The sequence below is a fragment of the Lepidochelys olivacea genome (assembly GCF_965140295.1).
Source record: "Lepidochelys olivacea isolate rLepOli2 genome assembly, chromosome: 6".
In the NCBI taxonomy this organism is placed as follows: domain Eukaryota; kingdom Metazoa; phylum Chordata; order Testudines; family Cheloniidae; genus Lepidochelys; species Lepidochelys olivacea.
Window position 1 is genome coordinate 17,844,098 of NC_140416.1, and position 25,794 is coordinate 17,869,891.

Genomic DNA, 25,794 nt, shown 5'->3' on the forward strand with positions numbered 1-25,794 from the left:
ACCGATATTGAATGATGGCACTACTGAAATATTCTGCACGATGTGTTATCTATCAATCAGAAAGTACTTTCTGAAAAACAAAACAGCGTGTGTTATTCCTGCCACTTCTTGTCCAGTGATGCCAATCAGGGCCCTGATCGCCAGCAAAGTCAGCAGAACTGAAACTTTTAAACTGGGCAGAGCTTACAGTGAGACTTCAGTAGGTCAGGCGCCAATTCCTCAGATACTGTGGTGCTCAAATGACTCCGAAAAGCCTATAAATAAAGACATTAACCATGGATTCACAGCATGGCCCACAGTGAAACAAAACGGATCAGTCCTCAAGGGTACTGAGCAGCTGTGTAACATTGTGGTTACCTGGGTTATACTTCCCAGATTGCACTTGTCTGCCTTTAAGGCAGCCTGTCACACACTTAACATGGTATGGTTTATTTATTGCAAGACCCAAGGTCGCTCGTCCTCACTTCTGGTGTCAGGTTACAGCTCTTAGGTGGGCTTCTCTTCATGGAAAAATTTCACCCCAACATAGCACATGACCTCTTAGGCTGAGAAAGTGATTCTTTTTGTCTGTTGATGCAAATGCTTCTTTGGGAACACTTGGATTCTGGTATTTCCTATCTTTTCTAGGGCGGGAAAACCTCCTCTTGAGAACGTGCCCTTTCATGTGCTGAGCCAGGCAGCCAGTGTGCTGTGTAATTTCTCTGCAGTACATGAAATATAGCTGCTGAGTCAGGAAAGAACTGTGACTCAGAAACTCCAGGAGCATCAGCAGGTCAAGAGGTATACTCCCAAGGTAAGGAAAAATCCTCTATAAGAGGAAACAAGGAACGTATAGTGCAGTGTGCATTATATAAACAGGGCACCCTACTCAAAACTGAAATATAAGCTCCAGCTCCTTCACCAGGCTGCACTGGTTGGTTGGTCAAGAGGCAATAGACACATTTAGTGATAAACTTCGGGCACTGCAGAGAGCCTGATTTTTCACAAGTACTGAGCATACACTGCACCACTTGCGATCAGAGGGTGCTGAAGCTGCTTAGCACATCCTGAAAATCAGACCCACAGTGCTTAATTGTAGAGTTGGGTGAGAAGTGGTTTTTTTCCCCATGGAAAACTTCAATTTTGGCAGAAATTCATTTTCCAAAATATTTCCTTTGGAAATGCTGGTGTGGTGACTCATGGAGACTGCAGTTCGGGTGCCTCCAGCTCCCATTCTCCTTTATAGACAGGGATCCCGCATTGTTGGACTACATCTCCCATGATGTACTGTGGTCTCCACAGTTGGAGAAGGGAGGCAGTCCATCATGGGAGTCCCTAGCCATGGTGCATTATGGGAGATATAGTCTGGCCATGTCTACAGACCTCTGTTGGTATAACTACGTAGCTCAGGGGTGTGAAAGATTCACATCCCCTATGCTGATGCAGTTATGCCAACCTTGCCCCCTGGGCAGACAGCGCTGTGTCAAGGGGAGAGTTTCACCAGTTACACCAGTGCAGCTGCACCACGGTAGCACTGTACATGAAGACAAGCCCTGAGTACCTTTCCCAGGCCTGCGTATCTCAGAAGCTTGTCTCACCAACAGAAGTTGGTCCAATTAAAGATATGACCTCACCCACCTTGTCTCTCCAAAATAGTTGTTGAGCATAAAGACAGTGGTAAATACAGTTAACATTTGAAACCCATCTCAGTGGATAGTCTCAATAACACATCAGCTTCCAAGTTCAGTGGAATCGCTCATATGCGTAGAGGTACTCATGTGCATAAATGTTCATAGGATTGGGGACTAAAGGACCATTTTGATCCTGAAACTGGTATGTTTTTATTTTATGGATCCTATAAGGTATCACACTGACCTCCTTTAGATTTTAGATCTCTTTTGGTTCTTGTTTTTTTTTGTTTTTGTTTTTTTAAATTGAAGAAGTCTACCATACCTCAGACCATTTAGTTTGGTTCTGATCAAAATCGTCCAAGTGAGTCCAAACAAAAACCAAGATATAAATCTTATCAGAATAGTCTTTTTTGTGTGTGGGGGGAGGCGGACGAGGCGGATACACTTCTGTTTCTTCTAGATTGTAAACTCTCCAGGGCAGTGGACTGTTTTATACTGTGACAGATGCGTTATCTGCTCTTAACAAATAATGAATAATAATAAATAGTAATCCAAAACAACAACAAAATTAATTTAAAAAATCACTTAAAGCTGCTGGGTGACAGGAATATACTAACCTATTGCATCACTTACAAACCCCAAGGGACACTGTAAGTCTGACACAGCTCACCCAACAGGATACAAAGTATTCTAGCCAAGTATAAAGTAATACATATGTAAGTATAATAATGTAATGCCGCCCAACAGTCCTGTAACCCGTCACAGAACAACCGCCACAATAACTAGGATCCAGCGTGAATACTATCCTTTCGCCAGTAATCTCAAAATAGAAACACACCACAAAAACCTTTCGGGGAATAGAAAAACACATAGAAAGTGTACATGTTCCAGTTAATGACACACAACCCCAGATTATCTGTTGAACTCCACGCCCTTTGCACTTCTCAGGTATCACAGATGGAACCTCTGTCAGTTGTAAATAGCCAGTGGAGAATTTCCCTTGTGGAATTCCCCCTGCTGCTGTAAAGCTCCTGAGGTAGCTGCCCCCCACTGTCCAGCAAGGGATGGGGAAGGGGAAGGATGTGTCAGAGATGCTTCATAATGCTATGCTGGTCCTCCGCTCGCTGCTTTAACAAATGCTGGCACTGGTGGCGCAGAATCAGAGTGCTGGCAATTAGCTCTGACGCTTCCCCAGCAGCAAATTGTTGGCCCACAATAGAGAATCCAGCCCATGCTGTTTAGTAACAAAGGGCCTGGTCCATCCCTGCATTTCTCTAATGTCATACTGGTGTTATTCCATTGCAGTTGTACCAAAATAAAGTAATTTAGTGGCGAATCAAATGCAAAGTATCTCTGGTGCGGGGCGGGGGGAGATGAGTTTTGGATTATTTTTTGTAATCTGTTGTTTGCTAAAATCAGATAATGAATTTGGCACTGTACCTTTCCTGGAGAGTTAACAATCTTGGATCCCAAAGCTGCAAAGACTTAGTCATGCTTCATGTTAAACATGTGACAGTAATCTCATCAAACCCACTGACTTTGATGAGATGATTCAGATGCTTAATACTAAGCATGTGCACATGAGCCTTGGCAGGATCAGGGCCTAACAGATACATAGAGGATCAGAGTCTGATACACTTGCACCCATTGAGTAGTACCTTACCCTCAAGTAGCTTCATTGATTTGTGGAATCAGGTATGAATCCCCAGGAGTAAGCGGTTCAGAATCTGGCCCACAGAGAAGATATTTAGATTGTAGGTAGATATTCTATGTAGATACTGATATTTATGTTGTGGGCCTCATGGAAGAAATGGGTCTTCTGAGTGAGAAAATGGTGAGGAGAAACTATAACATCCACAGCACCAGGGACCTTCTACTATAGTCCTTCACCACTACTATAGCCCTTCACCATGCTGGGAGGCACCTGTATGTTCCCAAACCTCCTTTTCTCCTTGTATCATGTTTGTTAAGTTTGTAGTGGGTAGACTGCAAAATACCTAAAATGAAGGGCCTGCCCCACAGTCCTTTAGTCAGGTCTCAGATCTTTTAAAGCTCTAATCCTTAACGGCTTTGGCAGATGATTGGAGTTTAGAAAACATCAAGTAGGCACATTTCATTCCAGGCAGTTCCTCTCTAAACAGAGATTATTTTCTCAAACCCCATGTAGATCTCTGCGAAGAAAGGCGACAGTTTTATGGCACAGCCCTATCGTTGGAAAAACACAGGCTTTTAATTATTTTTATGAAGCAAGTTTATCTTGCTGTGCTTGATAGTAACTCCCTGTTGGCTTTTTTACTCAGTAATAATCCAAATCAACATGCTGTAGGGATTTCCCTTAAAATTCACAGACTAAAGCCTGTAATTAAGGAATCTGGAATCTTATAAGCCGCTGTGATATGATCAGACTGATGTTTTGTAACCCTGGTTTGTGGAACATTTGAGCTGCTTCTCTGAGCAGTGCTGATAGAAAACTTTCCCATATGCCTACGTGAGCCATGTGGAGTCTGAACAATCTAAAACTAGCTCACTCTCACATTGAGATAATTCTCAGCTGATCATGGGCCCAGTCCTGCAATCTTTGAGTACAAACTGCTTTGATACAGAGAGGGGAGGATGAAGGAAGAAGTTGAATAAAAATATATGGCCTGGTTCTGCACTACTGAAGTCAATGCAATTTTAAAATCGACAAAGAAATGCTTTGTCCACGCAAATAGCCTGTGGAACTCATTGTCACAAGATCTCATTGCTCCCAAGAGTGTAACAGGATTTCAAAAAGGACTGGATATTTTTATGGATAAAAAGAACATCCAGAGTTGTAGTAGCAAGGCTGAAAAAGAGAGTTTGGGAGGGATATAAATCAGTCAGTTTATGGGCACAAGCCAGCCCCTCAACTATGGAGTTTAGGAGAAAACTTTGTTTGAAGACAGATTATGCTATAACCACCTACTGGAGGGTTTCTTACACTTTCCTCTGAAGCAGCTGGTACAGGCCACTGGCAGAGACAGAATACTTGTCTAGATAGAGTCATTCAAATCCTGTACGGCAATTCCTGTGCTCATATTGGAAGTCTTCCAACTGACTTAAAAGTAAGCAGCACTGGACCCATAAGGACTCCAGGTGCACTTGGTGAAAGTACCAGCTGATTAGCTGGCAGCAGCTCAAATGGTGTAACAGGTTGTTTTCTTACAGGTGCAGCTTGGATTACAGCAGAGCACTCCCCCCTTGTGTGGTCATATCAGCTTCAATTACTGTTGTCACCTGGTTGCCAATGAGGCCCTGAGCTTGAGTTCTCTGTGTGTGTATTATCTCAGCCATTGTCCTAGAGCTGCTTTGTTTAAAGAACCATTAACCTTTTATGGCCTTGAAGGATCTGAACCTTGGGATTTCTTTAGGCTTTTAAAAAGTTACTATTATTAGTCAATGAAAGTGGATGGCCAGCAATACTGTGACATAGAAAGCAGAGGAAGATTCACCAGGAGTAAAACATCAGAGAATATTTATTGACTTTGAAATGCTAACCGAGGAGATTTATGGTTACACTGCAGGACTGGGCCCTTGATACTAACTCTGCATAGATTTAGCATTGGAGGAGAAGAAGGTGGCCTCATAATTGATTTCTGTACTTAACTATAATGCTTAGCTGCAAGTGGGTGCTGGGTTTTAATTCTAAAACAACTGGTCTATAACACTAACTTTGAAAAGTGAAATAAACCTTCAGCACTTTGTAATGAACAACAGCATTGTATTCACATTGCTCTTTATGTATTGTTTTAACGGAGAAGCTGGTGTGCCAGTTAACTTCGACTAGAAAGGGATTTGTTTTTTAAATTGAAATGTGGTGTGCTCATAAAAGGTGCTAGCTTTACAGCCCTGGAAGCTGAGGAAGTTTTAAGCAGTGTTGTAGCCTTGTCAGTCCCAGAATATTAGAGAGACAAGGTGGGTGAGGTAATATCTTTTATTGGACCAACTTCTTTTGGTGAGAGAGACAAGCTTTTGAGCTTACATGGAGCTCTCTTAAGCCTTCACAATGCAGTTGGTAGTGCAACGGCAAACTGCTTTGTCTACGACAGGAAACTGGAATGGTCATTTTGTACTTGGAAACCGTAAAATGGCCCAGGTTTGCTGTGGTTCACAAACATAGTCTGAATTTTCAGTTTTGGAGTGAAACCCAGAAGTAGGGGAATGTGGGCTGGTTTGGGATTTCTTTATGGTTCCACATAGCTCTTCTCAACCCTCCCCCCATCCCCTGAGGTGGGAGATGAGGTGGAACAAAGGCCCTACAATGAACAAATAACAGGAGGTGATTTAAGATATGTAGGATAAATAACGCTTTCCATGACAGGTCAGTATTTTTTCTATTAACTTTTTATTAAACTTTAAAATACACAGAAAAACAAACATTATAAATGGTATATAAACTTCTCATAATGTATTAGCCATGTGCTAGCTAACCTTAGCTATACATTAAACATTTCAGTACATATATAATATGAATGGTAAAAATCATATTAGTGTAGGACTTGAAGGGACCTCGAGAGGTCATCTAGTCCAGTTCCCTGCACTCACGGCAGGGCTAAGTATTATTTAGACCAGGGGTAAGCAAGCTGATTTGCAGAGGCACTCACACTGCCCAGGTCCTGGCCACCGATCCGGGGGGCTCTGCATTCTTAAACATTTTAAAAACCTTATTTACTTTACATACAAAAATAGTTTAGTTATATATTCTAGACTTATAGAAAGAGACCTTCTAAAAACATTAAAATGTATTACTGGCACACGAAACCTTAAATTAGAGCGAATAAATGAAGAGTTGGCACACTACTTCTGAAAGGTTACCAACCCCTGATTTAGACCATCCTTGACATCCTTGTCTAGCCTGCTCTTAAAAATCTCCAATGATGGAGATTCCACAACCTCCCTAAATTTATTCCAGGACAGGAAGTTTTTCCTAATGTCCAACCTAGACAGCTCTTGCTGCAATTTAAACCCATTGCTTCTTGTCCTATCCTCAGAGTTTAAGGAGAACAATTTTTCTCCATCCTCCTTGTAACAAGCTTTTATGTACTTCAAAACTTTTATGATGTCCCCTCTCAGTCTTCTCTTCTCCAGACTAAACAAACCCAATTTTTTCAATCTTCCCTTGGAGGTCATGTTTTCTAGACCTTTAATAATTTTTGTTGCTCTTTTCTGGACTTTCTCCAATTTGCCCACATCTTTCCTGAAATGTGGCACCCAGAACTGGACATACTACTACTGTTGAGGCCTAATCAGCGTGGAGTAGAGTGGAAGAATTACTTCTCATGTCTTGCTTACAACACTCCTGCTCATACATCCCAGAAGGATCTTTGCTTTTTTTAGCAACAGTTACACTATTGACTCATATTTAGCTTGTGGTCCACTATGCCCCCCAGATCCCTCTCCACAGTACTCTTTCCTAGGTAGTCATTTCCCATTTTGTCTGTATGCAATGGATTGTTCCTTCCTAAGTGGAGGACTTTGTATTTGTCCTTATTGAATTTCATCCTATTTACTTCACACTGTTTCTCCAGTTTGTCCAGATCATTTTGACCAGTTTGATATGAATCAGTTATTTGTATTACACAATTTACAGTTTGTTTATAAAGAAAAATTATTAAGATAACAAAAGAATAGAAGCAAAATTCAGAGGAGGGGGATAGAGTTGTGGAGAGAAGGAAGTGGGCAGAGAGGAGGGGACAGGTCAGAATTTCTGATAAGAACATATGAATGGCCACAGTGGGTCAGACCAGTGGTCCACCTATCTAGCCCAGCAGTCACAGGCTAGGGACACCCAGAGCATGGGGTTGCGTCCCTGACCATTTTGTCTAATAGCCATTGTTGGGTCAGTCCTCCGTGAACTTATCTAGTTCTTTTTTGAACCCAGCTATACTTTTGGCCTTCACAATATCCCCTGGCAACAAGTTTTACAGGTTGACTCTGCATATTATGTGAAGAAATACTTCCTTATCTTTGTTTTAAACCTGCTGCCTATTCATTTTATTGTGTGACCCATGGTTCTTGTGTTATGAGAAGGAGTAAATAATGCTTTTTCTCCACACCATTCATATTTTTTAAGACCTTTATCATCTCTCCCCTTAGTCATCTCTTTTAAAAGATCGGGAATTTTCAACTTGGAAATCTCTCCTCATATGGGAGATGCTCCATCCCCCTAATAATTTTTGCTGCCCTTCTCTGTATTCAATTCAAGATGGGACAACCAGAACAGCACTCAGTATTCATATGTGGCTGTCCCATGGATTATTATAGAGGCATCATGATACACTGTTTATTATATATCCTTTTTCTAATGGTCCCTAACCTTGTGAGGTTTTTGACTGCCACTGCAATTGTAGCTGATGTTTGCAGAGAACTGTCCACACAGTGCCTCCAAGATCTATTTCTTGAGTGGTAACAGTTGATTTAGACCCCCATGATTTTGTATGTATAGTTAGGATTATGTTTTCCAACATGCACTTACGAGCATTGAATTCCATCTGCCATTTTGTTGCTCAGCCACCCAGTTTTGTGAGATCCCTTTGCAACGCTTGGCAATTTGTTTTGGATTTAGCTATTTTGAGTAATTTTGCATCATCTGCAAATTTTGCCATGGGTGACAATGATAATGGTGGGAAAGAGACTTTCTCAATGGAAGGCCACCCCTTGACTTGAAGGGAATGCAGATCAGCCCCCCCCGGATTTGAGTGTAGAAAAGTAAGACATTTGAAAAGTGCAGGAGGGGACCTTAAAATCCCAGGCTTTTTTTTAGTGAGGGGACTAAGCCACAGGATAAGGAACAGGATCTGGATTTGGAAGACCCCAGGGCTTGGATCTGTGGCCTTTTGGGGGAGTGGGAGGGGGCTTTTAAAGATAGGGGCATGTGGCCAAAATTGGAGTGGGGTAGGAATTTGACCCCCTCCCCCCGACCCAACGAGTGGGGGGGGTGCTCAGCTGAGGGGCTGGCTGAGGAGCCTGGGCCAGCAGCATAAGCCTCTGGCTTTACACAGATCCCTGCCCACACCTGCGAGCCCTGGCAGGGCAGGGGGCGGGGCCGGGCCGGGCCGGGGGGCGGGGCCGCGCCGTGCAGAGGGAGGCTGCAGGTTGCTCAGACCTTCGCAGCGAGGAGTTGCGGCTGGAGACGCCGCCGCCGCCTGAGCTCGGGCGATCGCCGCTGCCCCCCGCCACCGCGCCTTGGAGGCGCCGGAAGAGGATCGGGCCCGAGCTCCCAGCAAACAAGTTTGCAAAGGGGAGCGGAGAGCAGCCGCCGCCTGAGCTCTGTGTGTGTGCGCGGGGAGGAGGCGCTGCTCCTGCGGGCTGGGTGAGGTGCTCTGCCAAGAGGAATTGCTTTGCTGCGTCTGTCCCGGCTTCTGGGAGAGGAAATTCAGCCAGGTAGGTGCAGCTGCTGCTGCTCGGCGATCGGTGCCCCCGCTCGCCTCCCTGCTGTCCTGTCCTGTCTCCCCCCCCCTCCCCCCAGGGCGCAGCCCACATCCACCCAGCGTCCTTCCTTTGCCCCCGGCCTCTTAGTGCAATGACTGTCCCTCTTGCTTTCTCCTGTGGCCCCCTGGCAACCTGCTCCATTATTTTCTCCTCCCCGGAGGAAACCTCCTTTAGCTCTTTCTTTAAAATACTTTATGTATTTTTTTTTAAAAAAATTTCTCTGTGGGCTTTTCACCTGGCCTGCCTTCTTGTGTGCGGCTCATTCCGCTCCCCACATGCCACTCTTTGAGGTCTAAGTCCCCTTTCATCTCCTGGGCTGTTTTTAGATGGAAGTGCAGCCTGCTGTGAAATCAGATTATCTGGAGTTTCTGGTTTATTCTTCTTAAGGCAGAGGAGAGAGGGACACGGCTTGGGGGTGGGGTGGTGGAGGAGGAAATTCATTTATTCTTCTATAAGTACTAAAAAGTTCTTAGCCTAGCCTAGGAAGAGCTTTTAAATACAATCTGTTGAAATTAAAGCCCAGGGTGGGAATTAAGACATCAACAACAACCACCCACCTACATTTAATGCAGTGGATTGTCTGTCTGAAGCGATTTGCATGTGGCATAATCAGCTGCGGCTCAGAGACATGCATGCTACACCTTGTGTTTGGCTCACATGTATTTAACCTTTTACTTGCTGTCTAGCCAGCTGTATTCCCTCCCCCCCCCCCCCCCGCCAGTCACTCAGGGTTGGTGCGTGAATAGAAGATTGTACCATTGGCAGACCTAACAAATGAATAATTCCATTGTATGTGCCGGCTCTGTGCCCCGAGACAGCCAATTGTCACTATCTCTGACATTCAGGAGATTTTGTGCCACCCCGGAATGGGTACAGGTGGCACCGGTTGCCGCAGGTTTAGCTTTTGTTGTGTAGGTAATTGTATTTACCCTCTCTTGGGCAACAGGATTTTCAGTTGTCTCACAGCTAGTTGTTAAGTTAAAACCAATACCGTTTTATGGCATAACTTCTGCATGGAGGGTTTAAACACTTCTTATGTGTCTTAAGTGGACCTGTTGTGGTTTTTGGTGAACAACAGATCTCTTTTCCTTCCACAACTATTTCACTCCAATGCCAGACAGAGCAGTAATAGCAGAAATATTGGGGAGAAGGTGAGACCAGTGCAGCCTAATACAGGTACTGTAAAATCTGCAGTGAGAGGTGAAATGGCCCCCTGAAGCTGTATCCATTTACCTTCTTTAATGGTTCTTTCCATTAAGACACACTACAGCATGCCATTGTACCTGTTCTACAAGTCTGTCTTCCTTGCTGCTGCTATGGGGCTTGTCCTGATTCCCTTCTATTCTACTCCTTATTGTCCCAGGCAGTCCCCTGGGTTCTGTTCCCAGTTCTGACACTGACTGGCTCTATGACTGTTGACAAATCCTTTGACATAGGTGGGCAAATACAAAGTAAAGCACAGTGGAAGGACTAATCTGAACTACTCCTGCACCTTGTATTCTAAATTAATTGTAACCCCTCAGGAGAAGAACCAGGGTGTCAGTGTGGACAACTCAATGAGAACTTCTGTTTAGCATGCAGTTGCAGTAAAAAAATAAAAGCAAAAAATGTCAGACTGCAGAAGAAATGGACTAGAAAATAAAATTGCAAATATTATTATTTTAATATAGAAACCAATGCCCTTGCCCTGTAAATGTGCCACAAGATATCCCTGATAACAAGAGCTTAGACTTTTAAGTCACTTATATGAACAAGAACTTCCATAGTCCTACCTTCTTTGCCTCAGTCTTCGTCAAATGGGCATAATACTGAGCTATTTCCCAGGTTGCTAGTTAGATTCTAATTAACATTTGTAAAGTGCTCCTGATTTTCCCAGATGAAAGGTGCTATAGAAATGTAAAAGCTTTGTTCATCATCCATCTGACTATGGGCTCTCCAGACCCTTTATCCACACCCATGATCACACTGTCTGATCTTAGTCTGAACAATAACATATGTTTCAGTAGCTCTGTCCCAGTTTTGAAAAAGTTCATATTTTGGTGTGGTTTATGATATAATTGCGGGTGTTTTTTAAAGCCTTTCCATTGCTAATTTAATGGGTATAATTTATGCTTAAGATGAAGACCTGACATGTCAGGTGTCCAGAAGTGAGTATTAACGTGGTTGGTCTACTAGGCACTTATAAAAGCTTTTGGGGAGGAAGAAAATGGTTACGGTACTAGATGGGAATCAGCAGATCTGGGTTAATTGCTGGCTCTGCCACAGATGCCCTGTATGACATTGAGCAAGACGCTTAATCTGTCTATGCCTCAGATCCACCGTATGTAAAATCAGAATAATAATGTTGCTTTTCTCCATTCTTTTTGTCTGGCTGATCTATTTAGATTGTAAATTCTTTGGGGCAGGGACAGTCTTTTACTATGTACAGCAGGTAGAATAATGGGGTTAATTACTATCATAACACACAAACCCTGATCCTGGAAAACAGTTACATCTGTGTTTAACTGTACTACCTTGAGTAATTCTGTAAAGCTAAGCCCGTAAGTCTTTGCAGGGTCCTAATAATAGTCACTAATGTGTGTCGATCCTAGTAGAAATACTTTTGCTTTATGAAATTAATATCTTTATATGTTTCCTTCAGTCTTTCATCTTAAATGAATAAACAAACTCAAACTGATCATAAATCTTTACTGGTAGATAAGGAGGTGTAATATTCTGTGGTAGTGCCCAGTGGCAACAATAAGGATGTGCTAGGTGCTGTACAAACATGCAGTAAAACACTGTCCTCTCCAAAAAGCTTGCATTGTAATTTAATTTAGGAATGTGAAGTAGGTGAGTTAGTTTCTGTGTCCCTGCTGCATTGCACTTCCCTGAAAATAAGAAATAGGTAGTACCTGCTGGGATTAGCCTTGGGCACTTGAGAAATAAATTGGGAGCAGTCAGTCCCTCCAGAGAAATGGTAGGTTTTCATTTTATTTGAAAATTCAAGTGGGCAGAGTATAAATGCGCAAATGCCATTATTTTTTCCTTTGAAGTGAAATAACCTCTTAGCGAGGCCAGCTTCACGGGTATTATAAAAAAAAAAAAGGGGTGGGGGAGGGAAGTCACGATCCAAATCCTGAGATCCCGTGATTTGTTTGTCAGCTTCAGGCGCAGTAATGCAGCTCCCATAAAAATTGAAATCTCTTAATGACAGCTCAGGATAAAATGACTTGGTGAGCTGTGCAAACTGTCCTAGCCATGACCCTCCTGGCATTGGCAGGGTTCTAAGCCCATTTACCATCTGCACAGCAGTGGCAAAAGCTACTCTCAAAAATGCATCCGATGAAGTGAGCTGTAGCTCACGAAAGCTCATGCTCAAATAAATTGGTTAGTCTCTAAGGTGCCACAAGTCCTCCTTTTCTTTTTGCGGTTACAGACTAACACGGCTGCTACTCTAAAAGCTACTTTGTGCTTGTCCTTGTGCTGTTTAATGTTATGAGTCAGCTTAGGCTCTTCCCCCCCCCCCCCCCCCCCAGTGCAGCTGGACTTGAATTGGAGCAGCAAAGGCATGTGGGATGAATAAAAAATCATTTTAGGTTTGTCTGTGTCATCTTGAGTGATATTCTGTTATAAATAATAAATCCCTTAAACACTGCACATGAGTTCAAGTGGAAGCACTGTATTTTTGTCTGTCTTGGAGGCTTTAGTTGGAGCACCAGAGTGGAGTCAGTTCTGATGTAGGAGGGTTCCAGCTGGGTGCTGGAATGATCTCCGTACAGCATCTCCGTCTCTACAGTAACAGAGATGAAAAATTTCCCTGTTTGAGCTGGGTGCCAGGCTGGGCTGTTGTGGGGACCACCCTGAGTTGAGCAGAGGGTGGGCTTGCTGGCTGGTGGAAGGCATGTTCGGCGGGGTGGGTGGATGAACTGAAGCTGGCATGGCCGGAGTAGCCCTAGAAAAAGGCTGGTGTCTTCTGTATGATCCTTTTCCTGTTACTGCCAGTTCAAGGAAAGATGTAAGCTTTGAGGTTTCTCCAAATCTCTCAAGTACACATTGCCTAGGAGGAGCTCTTGGGACCTGAGAGAGTCTTGAGTGGTGGCGAAGTTTAATAGAAATTGGCCAGTGTCCGTGTTTGCATCATTTTTTATTCTTTCCTTCTGCAGAGTATGATTACGCTCATCATGTTTTTTCATCCTTAGTCCATAACATGTTTCAATAGGAATAAACTTGCCTTTTAATTTCCCTTGCCTCGTGACTGTTGCTTATAGTTACAAAAAACAGCAGTAGGCTGGTGGGGGAAGGAGCTGCCCTTTGATAGGTTACTGTTATAGGGACATAGAGGAGGCCACTTAGCCTTGAGCACTTCATTGGAACAAAGTAAGTGTGTTTGGCAGCATAAACAAGCTCAGTTATCACCTGCTAGAAGTAACCACCAGTATCCTTGCTCTGGTCAGTTTGGGGAGCGGGGGGAGCTGGTTTTAACTCTGGTTCATTGTCCTTGCAATAGTGTTAGAGACAGGGCAGTTCTACAGTACAGAATTAAATCACTATTACTAGGTCGCTTGGGGGGTGAAAGATCCACTCTCCGAAGTGACAAAGTTATACTGATCTAAGCGCTGGTATAGACAGCACTCTGTGGCCAGAAGAGCTTCTCCTGCTGATAGAGGTACCACCTCTCGCGGAGGTGGATTAACTATACTGACGGGAGAGCTCTCTTCTCTTGGCATAGAGCATCTTCATTAAAGCACTACAGTGGTGCGGATGAAATGTAGACCTGCCTAGAGCAGCTGATCCTCAGAGGCACTGAGAACTCCACTTCCCTTAACTGCCATTTGAATTTTGGGTGCTGGCACTTCTGAGAATCAAGCTTATAGTGTGTTGTTTGGAGTGAGGTGGGAAGGAGAGTGATTGACAGCGTGTCCCAAAAGGGTGGGAAGGACTTATCAGAAATGAGTTTGCATGGATACAGTTGGGGAGGGGGAAGGATGTACTGAAGGTTTTGATGTGTTCATGGAAATGATCCAAAGAGGCATCTCTGAGAAGATGTAACTTTCACCACTCCCTCCAATAACACAGCAGACTCCTAGCACAAATGCTACAGGATTCTGTGATGCCAGTAAGCTCTGGGATAAGAGAACTTTGGTGGTCCTAGTGTGGTAACCTCTGAAGAAAATTGTTTGTGCAGTCATAACTTGCAGTGGCTTGACACCTTGAGCTGTCAGCAGAGGAACACTGGGTTGTGCACACTTCCATTCATGTTTCCTCCTTGTTCCAGGAAAATTCAAGTCACTGTACTTGGAATCCTCAGTGGGGTACCGGGGATGTCCCTAAAGAAGGCTACACACAGTCACTTGTACAAGGAAAATGGGGGCTGGATGGAAATTGTGTGTGCATGTATCTTGAAAGCTTTATTGGAAGTGTATGGAGGGTAGAAGGTTCTCTCTTAAACCCACTTGCCCTGGTTATGTAGCAGTGTTTCTCATCCCATTAATGAAAAGGCATGACTCCCAGAGGGCAGGGGTGTGCAGGGCAATTTTGTAAGACATGGTGGGAGGCCTCAGATTTCACTTATTTGAAGACCTTTTGCCTGCTGGAATTCCAGGAATCCTTCACTGTGCTTTGCAGTGCTGCTCTCTCTGTCACAGATATCATGGGCTCCTCTGGGATGTCTTTAAAATAACCCCTATCTTATCTCTGAGCATGATATCTTGTTGACCTTTCAGCTGCCTTTTTTTTTTTTGGTAAGTGTAGGTTTTACTAAAATCTTTTTTCCTTCCTTAATAACAAATTTATGTGAAACTAGCCCTGCTTATTAATTGGATGCCTTGAGCCCATGCTTAACATGGCTGAGAGAATTGAGGCTTCCTTACCAACTGTAAATACGCTTCAGTCCTGCCCTGTGCTTCCCTTGTATGTCTTGTGCATGGGGAAGAGGAGTGAGTGGTTGTTCAGAACGGACACACAATGTTCATGTATGTGCAGACTGAAGATTTAAATCCAGTTCTCCAGGCAAACAGCAACCCACAGCTCCTCCTGAGTCCTAAGAAATGTATCTGTTCCTAAATATCTGCAGATGGCTTGGGTAAAAAAACTTACAATATGAAAAATCTACTGCAGAACTTGCTGGTTGTGTCCAAATCTTCTGGCAATTGGCTCTGGCTACCTGGCACAATGGATCCAGCACAGTATTTGATTGAATGATCTGAGGATGCAGTGCCCAGTGCTCTTTCGGTTATTATGCTGTTCTGCCTCCTTTTGGTTTAGCACAATGAACTTCAGAGTCTCAGATGTGACCTGCAAAGGCCTTAGATGACCAGATAGCAGACTGAGTTCACTTTTTAGCGTTAAGTTCCATTTTTCTGCTGTTCTTGGTATTTTTATTCTGCATTGTTGTTCTGATTTTCCCCATTGCCTCTGGGCTTGTGTACACTAGGAAGTTTTGCAACATAACTATAGCAGCATAGTTAGTAGAAATCCTTCCCTAGCATAGAGGCAATTCTACCAGTATAAAAGTATTTATACAAGGATATCTTATGCTGGTTCAGAAAACAAAATAGGCTTTAATGATGTAAACCATCTATTATGTACTGGTAGAACTGCGGGCACGCTAGGGGCTGTACCTGTATAATTATCTTTTGGTTTTTTGGGTTGTTTTTTTTTTAAAAAGCATGCAACTTTGTGAACCCTCCTATCTGTGTTTAAACTTGGCTTATATTGCTTGAACTTGCTTCTATAAATCATGAGGGCAAACTAAGCCAATACAAGTGTGTCCATACGCTGCAAGCTTGTATGTAGACAGGATCACCTTACAGATGCAGCTAAACCCTTTTAACAGTGTCTACACAAGGGTCTCTACTGGTTTCCTGAAACTTGTGTGTGCAGATTAGCCCTACAGGGACCTGTTGGCCCTGGTTCCAGATGTTCTTGGGAGTAGTTAGTTCCACAATGGGTGATTGTAGCAGGCTGACCCTGTTTGCTTGAAACACCCCACCCTCTTAGCAGGTATTGATTGTGCTGGGTTCTGCTGAGTCACTGAGGTAGGTGGCTCACTCCCACATCTTGGTAGAAGGGAGGTGGCAATGGCTTTTTGAGGGAGAGGAAAAACTAACTCAAGATTCTTAAACGACTAGTGGTTTTTGGGTGCCTCAAATTTTAGGTTCCCCCCTAAAAGGACCTGGATTTCAGAAAGTGCTGAAAATCAGGTCCCTTTCAAGAACCTCAGACTAGGCACCCAAAATAGGTGCAACCAAGCTTGGAGAGAAGTCTGGAGCTGAGCTTTGTTTAAAATAATTGACACCATGAGGTCAAACACTCAAGAAGGTGGTGAGGGGTGAGTGTTTGACCCTAGGCAGTGTGTAGACTTCTCTTTAGAACAAGCTGGGAAAGGCACCTGCTCATGGTGACATAATAGCCTCTCACATTACTTAATGTTAGCTTTGCTAGGATGATGACAATCACCCCACTGCCTAGTATCTGGCTCTGAACTTGGCTTCTTCATGCTACAACACCTGAGTCACGTGGTAATGATGTACAAGTTCCAAGCCTGTGACACGTTTCAGATACTTAAGTAGGCACAGCCTACAATAACTGGAGATAGATGGGTGATTGAGTTTCCTTGAAATAATAATTGAACAGATCGGGCTTGATATGCACCATGTGTAATACACAGGCATGCCTTGTGAGTCTTGCCTTCCTGAGAGCAGCTATGCATTTATATGCTGGGGAGTGTGTGTTTGCGTGTGTCTGTTTTAGTGTTCATTCTGATTTAGTCACTGTTAGATCACTGAGAAATTGCGGGGGAAGGGGGAGAAGTTAGAGACAGTAATCTTACAAAAGATACATTTGCTTCATTCAGTATCTTACAGCTAGGTTAACTTAAAAAAAGGGTTCAGAAGAACATGGTTGGATCAGGGTAACCTGTGCAAGGTGGTAATGGTTAAAGCAACAGCCAGCCAGAAATATTCTCTATCTTGTGTTGAGTGGAAGTTAAGTTAATGTGTCACCATGAGTTACATGCATGGAAAGAGTCTCTTCCCCAAACTTCCTAATCCCAGTCTAGACCATGGACTGGAAAATAGTTTTCCCAAGTCCTGGCCTTGCAGTGTAGGCTTATATTTTACCAGACTTGCCTTCTTCCTAAGACAAGTTGATGTTCTTACACTTGCTGTACAAAGCAACGTTGTAAGGGGAATTGGGGTGGGTGGGATGGGGGAACCCCAAGTTTGGGGGAAGTGGGGCAGGGGAGTCCTGGGTTTGGCGGGGGAGCCCCCAGTCAGCAAAATGGCTAAGCGAGCCCAGCTGCTGGGGACAGGCTGAGGCTGGGGGGGGGGGCAGGAGGGATAGCTCAGTGGTTTGAGTGGTTTGGCCTGCTAAACCCAGGGTTGTGAGTTCAATCCTTGAGGGGGCCATTTAGGGATCTGAGGCAAAAATTGGGGATTGGTTCTGCTTTGAGCAGGGGATTGGACTGGATGACCGCCTGAGCTCCCTTCCAACCCTGATATTCTATGAAACACTCCACGTGGTTCTCCGTAGGCAGGTGCTGAAGGAGTTAGATACTCAATGGGCCTGCTCAAGCAACCATTGACCTTAATGGGAATACTTACACTGGGCTTGATCAATGATTTACCTGCCTTTGGCCATTCTGGTTTTGAGTTGAAGGGGGTGGGCGGGGTGAAGCAAAATCTATTTGCATGCTATTAAGGGGAATATTGTCTCCACCTATTGAAGTGAAATGCTGGTGGGAAATCTGCTTCAGCTATGGAGACTTCTGCATAGCGCAGTCTGCTCTCTGCTCCACTGGCTACTTCCTGACTTGAATCTGTCTGACCGTTCTGCTACAGCACAGTAGTGGGAGGAGAAAAGTATGTATATTTACTCTGTTTTAGCCTGTCTGGGTAGAGCAAATGCCTACAGGTGGGAGAACCAGACAAGCCTCCAGCTTGTACTTAGAATCATAGAATCATAGAATATCAGGGTTGGAAGGGACCCCAGAAGGTCATCTAGTCCAACCCCCTGCTCAAAGCAGGACCAATTCCCAGTTAAATCATCCCAGCCAGGGCTTTGTCAAGCCTGACCTTAAAAACCTCTAAGGAAGGAGATTCTACCACCTCCCTAGGTAACGCATTCTAGTGTTTCACCACCCTCTTAGTGAAAAAGTTTTTCCTAATATCCAATCTAAACCTCCCCCACTGCAACTTGAGACCATTACTCCTCGTTCTGTCATCTGCTACCATTGAGAACAGTCTAGAGCCATCCTCTTTGGAACCCCCTTTCAGGTAGTTGAAAGCAGCTATCAAATCCCCCCTCATTCTTCTCTTCTGCAGGCTAAACAATCCCAGCTCCCTCAGCCTCTCCTCATAACTCATGTGTTCCAGTCCCCTAATCATTTTTGTTGCCCTTCGCTGGACTCTCTCCAATTTATCCACATCCTTCTTGAAGTGTGGGGCCCAAAACTGGACACAGTACTCCAGATGAGGCCTCACCAATGTCGAATAGAGGGGAACGATCACGTCCCTCGATCTGCTCGCTATGCCCCTACTTATACATCCCAAAATGCCATTGGCCTTCTTGGCAACAAGGGCACACTGCTGACTCATATCCAGCTTCTCGTCCACTGTCACCCCTAGATCCTTTTCTGCAGAACTGCTGCCTAGCCATTCGGTCCCTAGTCTGTAGCTGTGCATTGGGTTCTTCCGTCCTAAGTGCAGGACCCTGCACTTATCCTTATTGAACCTCATCAGATTCCTTTTGGCCCAATCTTCCAATTGGTCTAGGTCCTTCTGTATCCTATCCCTCCCCTCCAGCGTATCTACCACTCCTCCCAGTTTAGTATCATCCGCAAATTTGCTGAGAGTGCAATCCACACCATCCTCCAGATCATTTATGAAGATATTGAATAAAACCGGCCCCAGGACCGACCCTTGGGGCACTCCACTTGATACCGGCTGCCAACTAGACATGGAGCCATTGATCACTACCCGTTGAGCCCGACAATTTAGCCAGCTTTCTACCCACCTTATAGTGCATTCATCCAGCCCATACTTCCTTAACTTGCTGACAAGAATACTATGGGAGACCGTGTCAAAAGCTTTGCTAAAGTCAAGAAACAATACATCCACTGCTTTCCCTTCATCCACAGAACCAGTAATCTCATCATAAAAGGCGATTAGATTAGTCAGGCATGACCTTCCCTTGGTGAATCCATGCTGGCTGTTCCTGATCACTTTCCTCTCATGCAAGTGCTTCAGGATTGATTCTTTGAGGACCTGCTCCATGATTTTTCCAGGGACTGAGGTGAGGCTGACTGGCCTGTAGTTCCCAGGATCTTCCTTCTTCCCTTTTTTAAAGATTGGCACTACATTAGCCTTTTTCCAGTCATCCGGGACTTCCCCGGTTCGCCACGAGTTTTCAAAGATAATGGCCAGTGGCTCTGCAATCACAGCCGGGAAGCTGGGTAACTTCTAGTTACCCAGAATCAGTATGTCAAAGAAGGTCTTCTAAGAATGCTTCCAGTGTTCTTGTTAGTCTAATTATTACTATAGGGAATTGTTTTCACCAACAGCTCCCTGGGGGTAGCAAGGGGCACAATGGGAAGTGTTTTGTCTTTGCTTGTGGCTGTTTGTGTCACATTGACTATTTCAAGTGGGGAGCTGGATAAAATACATCTGCCATCTCAAAGAATACACAGTTTAGTTTAGCTCCGTGGTATCTGCCATCACTTTTTGGTTTGTATTACAGTCAGGCCTAGAAATCCCAGCTAAGATGCGGGATCCGTTGTGCTGGCACTGAGCAAACACATGGTAAGAGTCCCTTCCCCAAAGAGACAAGACAAAGGGTGCAGGACAGAGGCAAAGTGACTTGCCCAAGGTCACACAGCTGGTTAGTTGCAGAGCTGGGACCAGAACCCAAGTCACCAGAGTTCCAGCGCCATGTCTCTTACCCACTGGACTATGGTGCTATACATCTGTATATGTTCATGGTGCATTTCATCCAGATTCTACAACAGGGACAGCTAAAGTTATCTGAAAGGTTTAGCTCCTTCCCCACTCTTAGCTGTATTCATTTATGTGACAATTTTTGCTATAATACTTGTTTGACTTTATATGTAGTCATAGAGCTCTTGAGTGCCTTCGAGTGTTTGTTGCTTACAGTAATTAACTTAATGTTACTTTTTTTTATTCGTTCCAGGTTTCTTTTTCTTGTACCTGTGTCCCCCTCCTTTGGACTTGTATAAATCTAGATCAAGGCCTTGCTCTTGTGACCTGAAGCCAGATCACTTGCTTTGACTGTTTGTTGTATCCATCCTTAGTCTCTTGTCTTGTAGTTAGGTCGTAACTCCTTGGGCGGGGACACTCTGTGTTCCTGGTTGGCAGACGCACTACCGTACTGTCCCTCATCAGGAATATCTGCCACAGTGCTGGATTCTACCTGCACTGATGGTTTGCCCCAGGGTAGCTACACTGTGGCCAAAATTCCTGTGCCAGCATGGCTCCCGTATCTTTCCCCAGAACTGACTCTAACATTACCTGTTTGGTTTTGGTCTAAGGGGGACAAAACTATATTATGAAACTGCTTTTAACTATACTTGAAATCTAGTCTGTTTCAAGAAGAACACCTGCCTCTTAGGCATCCTGACAGTCTTTTGGATTTGCAAACATATTTTCCTGTATTTTAAAGTGGCTTTTCTCTCCCTTCATACTGTGTGAAAGACCCGCAATGAACAGGGGAAACTGTGAAATTGACCGGCTACAGTGTGCTGTCAAATGCAGAAAGTAAACTGAGAAATATTTTTTCTCTCATCACTTCCCATTACAGTAATTTTAGATGTTTAAACACAATCTTAGTTTACAAATATAATATATATGACTTAAGTTGACGTCCCTTTATTGGGTATTTAATATCAACCTAGAGAGAGAAACAGTTTAAAAATAAATAAATGGGGATAACATATTTTCAAAAGCTTCTGAGACTTAAAGTCCCAAATGCCTGTCACTTTTGAAAACAAGACTTGGGTTCCTAAGTCATTTGCCTTTGAAAATATTACTCTAGATTTCTATATACCCCCAATTCATGCTATGGAGAGGAACTGTGAAGTACCACGCTCTAAACTGTTCTAGTATGGTGCATATTACCTGGAAACTTCGTAAGCTAGCATCTGATGTAGTTCCACAGGTGTTTTAATGGCTCAGTGCCAACTTGTGCCAGCTGAGGTTCTGGCCCTGAGAACTTAAAATGCAACACCTACATACTGAGAAGGACTGGTTTGTCCGGTTCTGGAGAAACAGGTCTGTGTATAGCTAAGCTAGCATTCAGATGGGTCAGTCTTGCAGCCATAAATATGAGGATTCTCTGTTTTAGCAAAACAGATTCTAAGATTACAAATGCAATGTTAAAAAGTGCAGATAAATCAATGAAGCTGCAACAAACACAATCTTTGTTGCTTCCATTCAACTTCAAAACACCACCTTACTGTGAGACTGTGATTTGTATTCACTGATTGGAAGCTCTTTCTTTTGTACTGCAGCCCCCTTTTAACAGTTTATTTTTACAGGGCTGTTAACTGAAACTCAAATGCTGTTGTGGAGGGTGAGATAGCACCAGGCATTTTTGTGAAAGATAAGGGATTGAATTGCCTCACTGCAGATGTGGTGGGGTTTTAGCTGTTTAAAGAGCCCATTATGTACGTGTGTGTTCTGGTTAAGATTTATGCTACCTTTGGCTAATTAATCACATGTGAGATACTCTGAAAGCAGAGACTTCAAAAGTACCCAAGTGTCTTTTATCAAAGGTTTCAACCTGGATTAATCCTAGGTCTCTTGTTTACTTGATTGTGTGTATGGCAGAGGGGTAATTGCAACTCTTGGCAAACAGTCATTTTAAAGGCCTTTTTAATCCAGAAAGGTGTAAATAAATATTCATAAAGGTGTGTGTCTGCATATTTATTGAGTAATTCAACAGAGTTTCTCATGAGACACAGATAACAACTATTCAATACCTAGCTGCTTTATAAAGAAAATTGTGAACTGTTCTGGAAATACAAATAATCAAGATTGCACCAATTCTTGCGTAAAATACTCATTTCTCTGCTGCTGCCTTCAATCCAGTTAATATTTTATATGATTGTAGATTCCTGCTCATCTCGGTGACTTATGTAATCCCTGCTTGTGGGGGGAGGGGGAGAGAACAAGGAAATCAATTATTTAAAAAAAAAAATTCTTTAGCTTGTAGTCCTTCTAGCTATTCTTGCTGGGTAGGAGGGTGTTCTTTGGGCCCTTACTCCATCAAGGAGATCTGCTCCCTTGGTGGCAAGAGGTGTGGGTACCCTAACAGCTGATTAAGCCCCTCTTGGCTTTCTGTAGCATCAGCATGCAGAATGGACAACATGCTTCACTCATAAGAATGGCCATACTGAGTCAAACCAATGGTCCATCTAGCCTGTCTTCAGATGATGGCTGGTGCCAGATGCTGTAGTAGGAAGAGACCCTAAGACATAAGCCCTGGTATCAGAGGCCTGATATGAGGCAGGACTTGCTCACAGAATCTGGCAAGAACAGGGCTGATACTGCAGAAATACACATTCCTAAAAAGTGCAAGTCACAAAGTACTCATGCAAAGACATCCTGATACCAACTGGTACCAAAACATCCCAGTGTCAAGGATGGTACAAAAACATTCCTCAAGGATAACAGGAACACACTGACCCCTCCTAAAAGATAAGGTCAGGATAATAGTACGTAATAAAGATGTTTTGTTTGAACCATGTTCAAGGTAATGAGTAATAATACTCACGTCAGGGGACAGTAACTAACTATGTCAGGGGGACAGTACTAATTTGTTTGTATCAGGGTATAAAGATGTATTTCAGAGGGAGTATCTTTGTCTGGCTTAAGGAGGAACAGAAAGTCCCGCCGTTCACTGAGGGGGTCCATTGTTTCAGGCATACATGTATTAGTGGTCTGGTAAAGTCTGTGGGATACTAATACCGTGCTTCCTCGACAATAAACCTGGCTGGGTGCCTTCGTCCCTTAACGGATCTTGTGGTCATTGGGTGGTTAGCTTGAGGTCTGCCATGACCAGCTGTCTGCGCAGTGCTGGGGCGGCGCACACAGGGAAAACACACGCAGCCAAACATCTACCAGCATCTAACCACACTGGTGACCCATGACCGTTGATCTGGTAAGTAAGCGAGCTGTTCTCTGTAGAAATTGTGATCTAACATGACAGAAAACCACTGTTCAAATAAATCTCAATCTACCATATTTGAACAATTAAGTTGGCAATGAGCTAGAAACCACTGTTAAGTTAAACTTGGCTACTGCATTATTGCTGAACATCATTTACAATGCGCGTAACATTGCTAAACTGTTTAACCAACACACAGGTAAAAATCAACAAACGGCAGCAAACCACATGAAGGCAAGGAAAAAAACAAATTGGTAAATTAAATTACACAATAACTACAAATTGGGTAAACAAATTCCCTGGTAGTACCAGTCACACTGGTTTTTACATTAGCTATTCTCCAGTCATCTGGTACACACGCTGATTTAAGTGATAGGTTACAGACCAGTTAGTAGTTCTGCAGTTTCATATTTGAATTCTTTCAGAACTCTTTGGTGAATACTATATGGTCCTGATGCCTTATTATTGTTTAATATATCAATTTGTTCCAATACCTCCTTTATTGACCCCTCAATCTCGGACAGTTCCTCAAATTTGTCACCTAAAAGGAATGGCTCAAGTGTGGGAATCACCCTCATATCCTCTGCAGTGAAGACTGATGCAAAGAATTAGTTTAGCTTCTCCACAATGGTCTTGTCTTCCTTGAGTGCTCCTTTAGCACCTGGATTGTCCAGAGGCCCCACTGATTGTTTGGCAGGCTTCCTGCTGCTGATGTACTAAAATTTTTGTTTTGCTGTTAGGTTTTTATGCCTTTTGCAAGTTTTTCTTCAAATTCTTTTTTGGCCTGCCTAAATATACTTTTACAGTTGACTTGCCACAGTTTATCCTCCTTTCTATTTTCCTGAGTGGGATTTGACCATCAGTTTTTTAAAGGATGCCTTTTGGTCTCTAATTGCCTCTTTTACTCTGGTTAGCCATGGTGGTATTTTCTTGGTCCCCTTACTATTTTGCTTTTTATTTGTGATATAAATGTAATTTCCATGCAGCTTCCAGGCATTTTGCTCTTGGGACTGTTCCTCTTAATTTCCATTTAAATAGCTTCCTTGTTGTGTAGGTCCTCTTTGTAAAGTTAAATATTACTGTGGTTGGTTTCTTTGGTATTTTCTCCCCTACAAGGATGTTAATGTGTTACCTTATGGTCACTATTACTGAGTGGTTCAGCTATATTCATCTCCGTGGACCAGATCCTATGCACCACTTAGGACTAAATCAAGGATTGCCATGCCCTGTGTTGGTTCCAGGACTAACTGCTCCAAGAAGGAGTCATTAATGGTCTCTAGACATTTTATCTCTGTTTCCCATTCAGAGGTGATTTGTACTCAATCATTATAAGGATACTTGGAGTTTTTGTAGCTTTTCTCATCTCGCTGATCATTTCACAGTCACTGTCACCATCAGTCCGGTGGTCAGTAGTATATTCGTACTGCTATCCTCTTGTTGTTCAAGCATGGAATTTCTGTCCGTAGAGATTCTGTGATATAATTTTATTCATTTAAGATTTTTACTGTATTTGACTTTTTGCTTTTTTTCACATATAGTGCCATTCCCCCACCAGCATGACCTACTCTGTTATCCTTATATATTTTGTACCCATTGTCCCATTGATTACCATAGCTCCACCAAGTTTCTGGATGCCTATTATATCAATACCCTCACTTAATACCAGGCACTCAGATTCACTCATCTTAGTATTTAGACTGCTAGTATTCGCATACAAGCGCTTATAAAATTTGTTTGCCTTCATGTGACATAACTGAATGGGACTCATTTTTGTTCTACTATTTCTCTTCAGTTTCTACATTATCGACTTCTATCCTCTCCTCTCCTTATCTAGGATATAAAGAATCCCTTTTATAAAATCTTCCCCTAAGGCAGCGGTTCTCATCCAGGGGTCTGTCTGAAACCTGGTGCTCTGAGCCCCAAAACACCCCCGCGGGGCTGAAGCCAGCATCCCCCTCCCTCCCCTTGGTCTGAAGCCAGGAGTGGGCACAGGGCTGAAGCCGATATCTCCCCCGCCCCAAGCCAGGAGCGAGTGCAGGGCTGAAGCTCCTCCCCCTCCCCCAGCCCCATCTGAAGCAAGGAGCAGCACAGGGCTGAAGCCGGTGGCCACCCTTCTGCCAAAGCTAGGAGCCCCAAACACTGCCCTGCCCACCCACACACACACTGAAGCTGGGAGCAGCATGGGTCTGAAGCCCCTAGCCCCAGCGCTCTGCGTGGGCAGAAGCCCCGAGCCCATGGGCAGAGTTGTGGGGGCACAATGCAATTCCCCCCCCAAATCGCAGTGCCTTACCCAGAGTGGGGCAGTCCGGGGACAGCTCCATCCTCCCCCACTTCGTGCTCTCCCTCAGGCCCAGGCCTCTGGCCAGGTTGTAGGTTAAGAAGCCAGAGCCAGGCAGTGCAGGGCAGCTGCTCCTCTTGCTGTGGTTCCATGGAGCGGGCAGCTGTGGCATTCCCCCGCCTGCTGCTGGTGCCTGGGATTGCAGCTGCTCCTCAGCTCCCAGCCCTCTTTGGCTGCTCACGCAGTTGGTAAGAGCCGCCCAGGCAGCGGGACCCGGCTCCGGGGCCGGCA

General features: G+C 43.9%; 1 protein-coding gene across 4 annotated transcripts in view; it reads left to right on the top strand.

The window, feature by feature from the left end:
* RASSF7 (Ras association domain family member 7) overlaps window positions 1–25,794 on the top strand; it is a 123,509-nt gene that overhangs the window by 40,114 nt on the left and 57,601 nt on the right. The window contains exon 1 of one of the 4 annotated variants that reach the window (XM_084632542.1): window positions 8,713–9,014. The exons of the other annotated variants lie outside the window; for them this stretch is intronic. The gene's annotated coding sequence lies outside the window, so the exon portion shown is untranslated. Of the gene's footprint in view, window positions 1–8,712; window positions 9,015–25,794 lie in introns of those variants that run through there. 4 annotated transcript variants of the gene reach the window in all.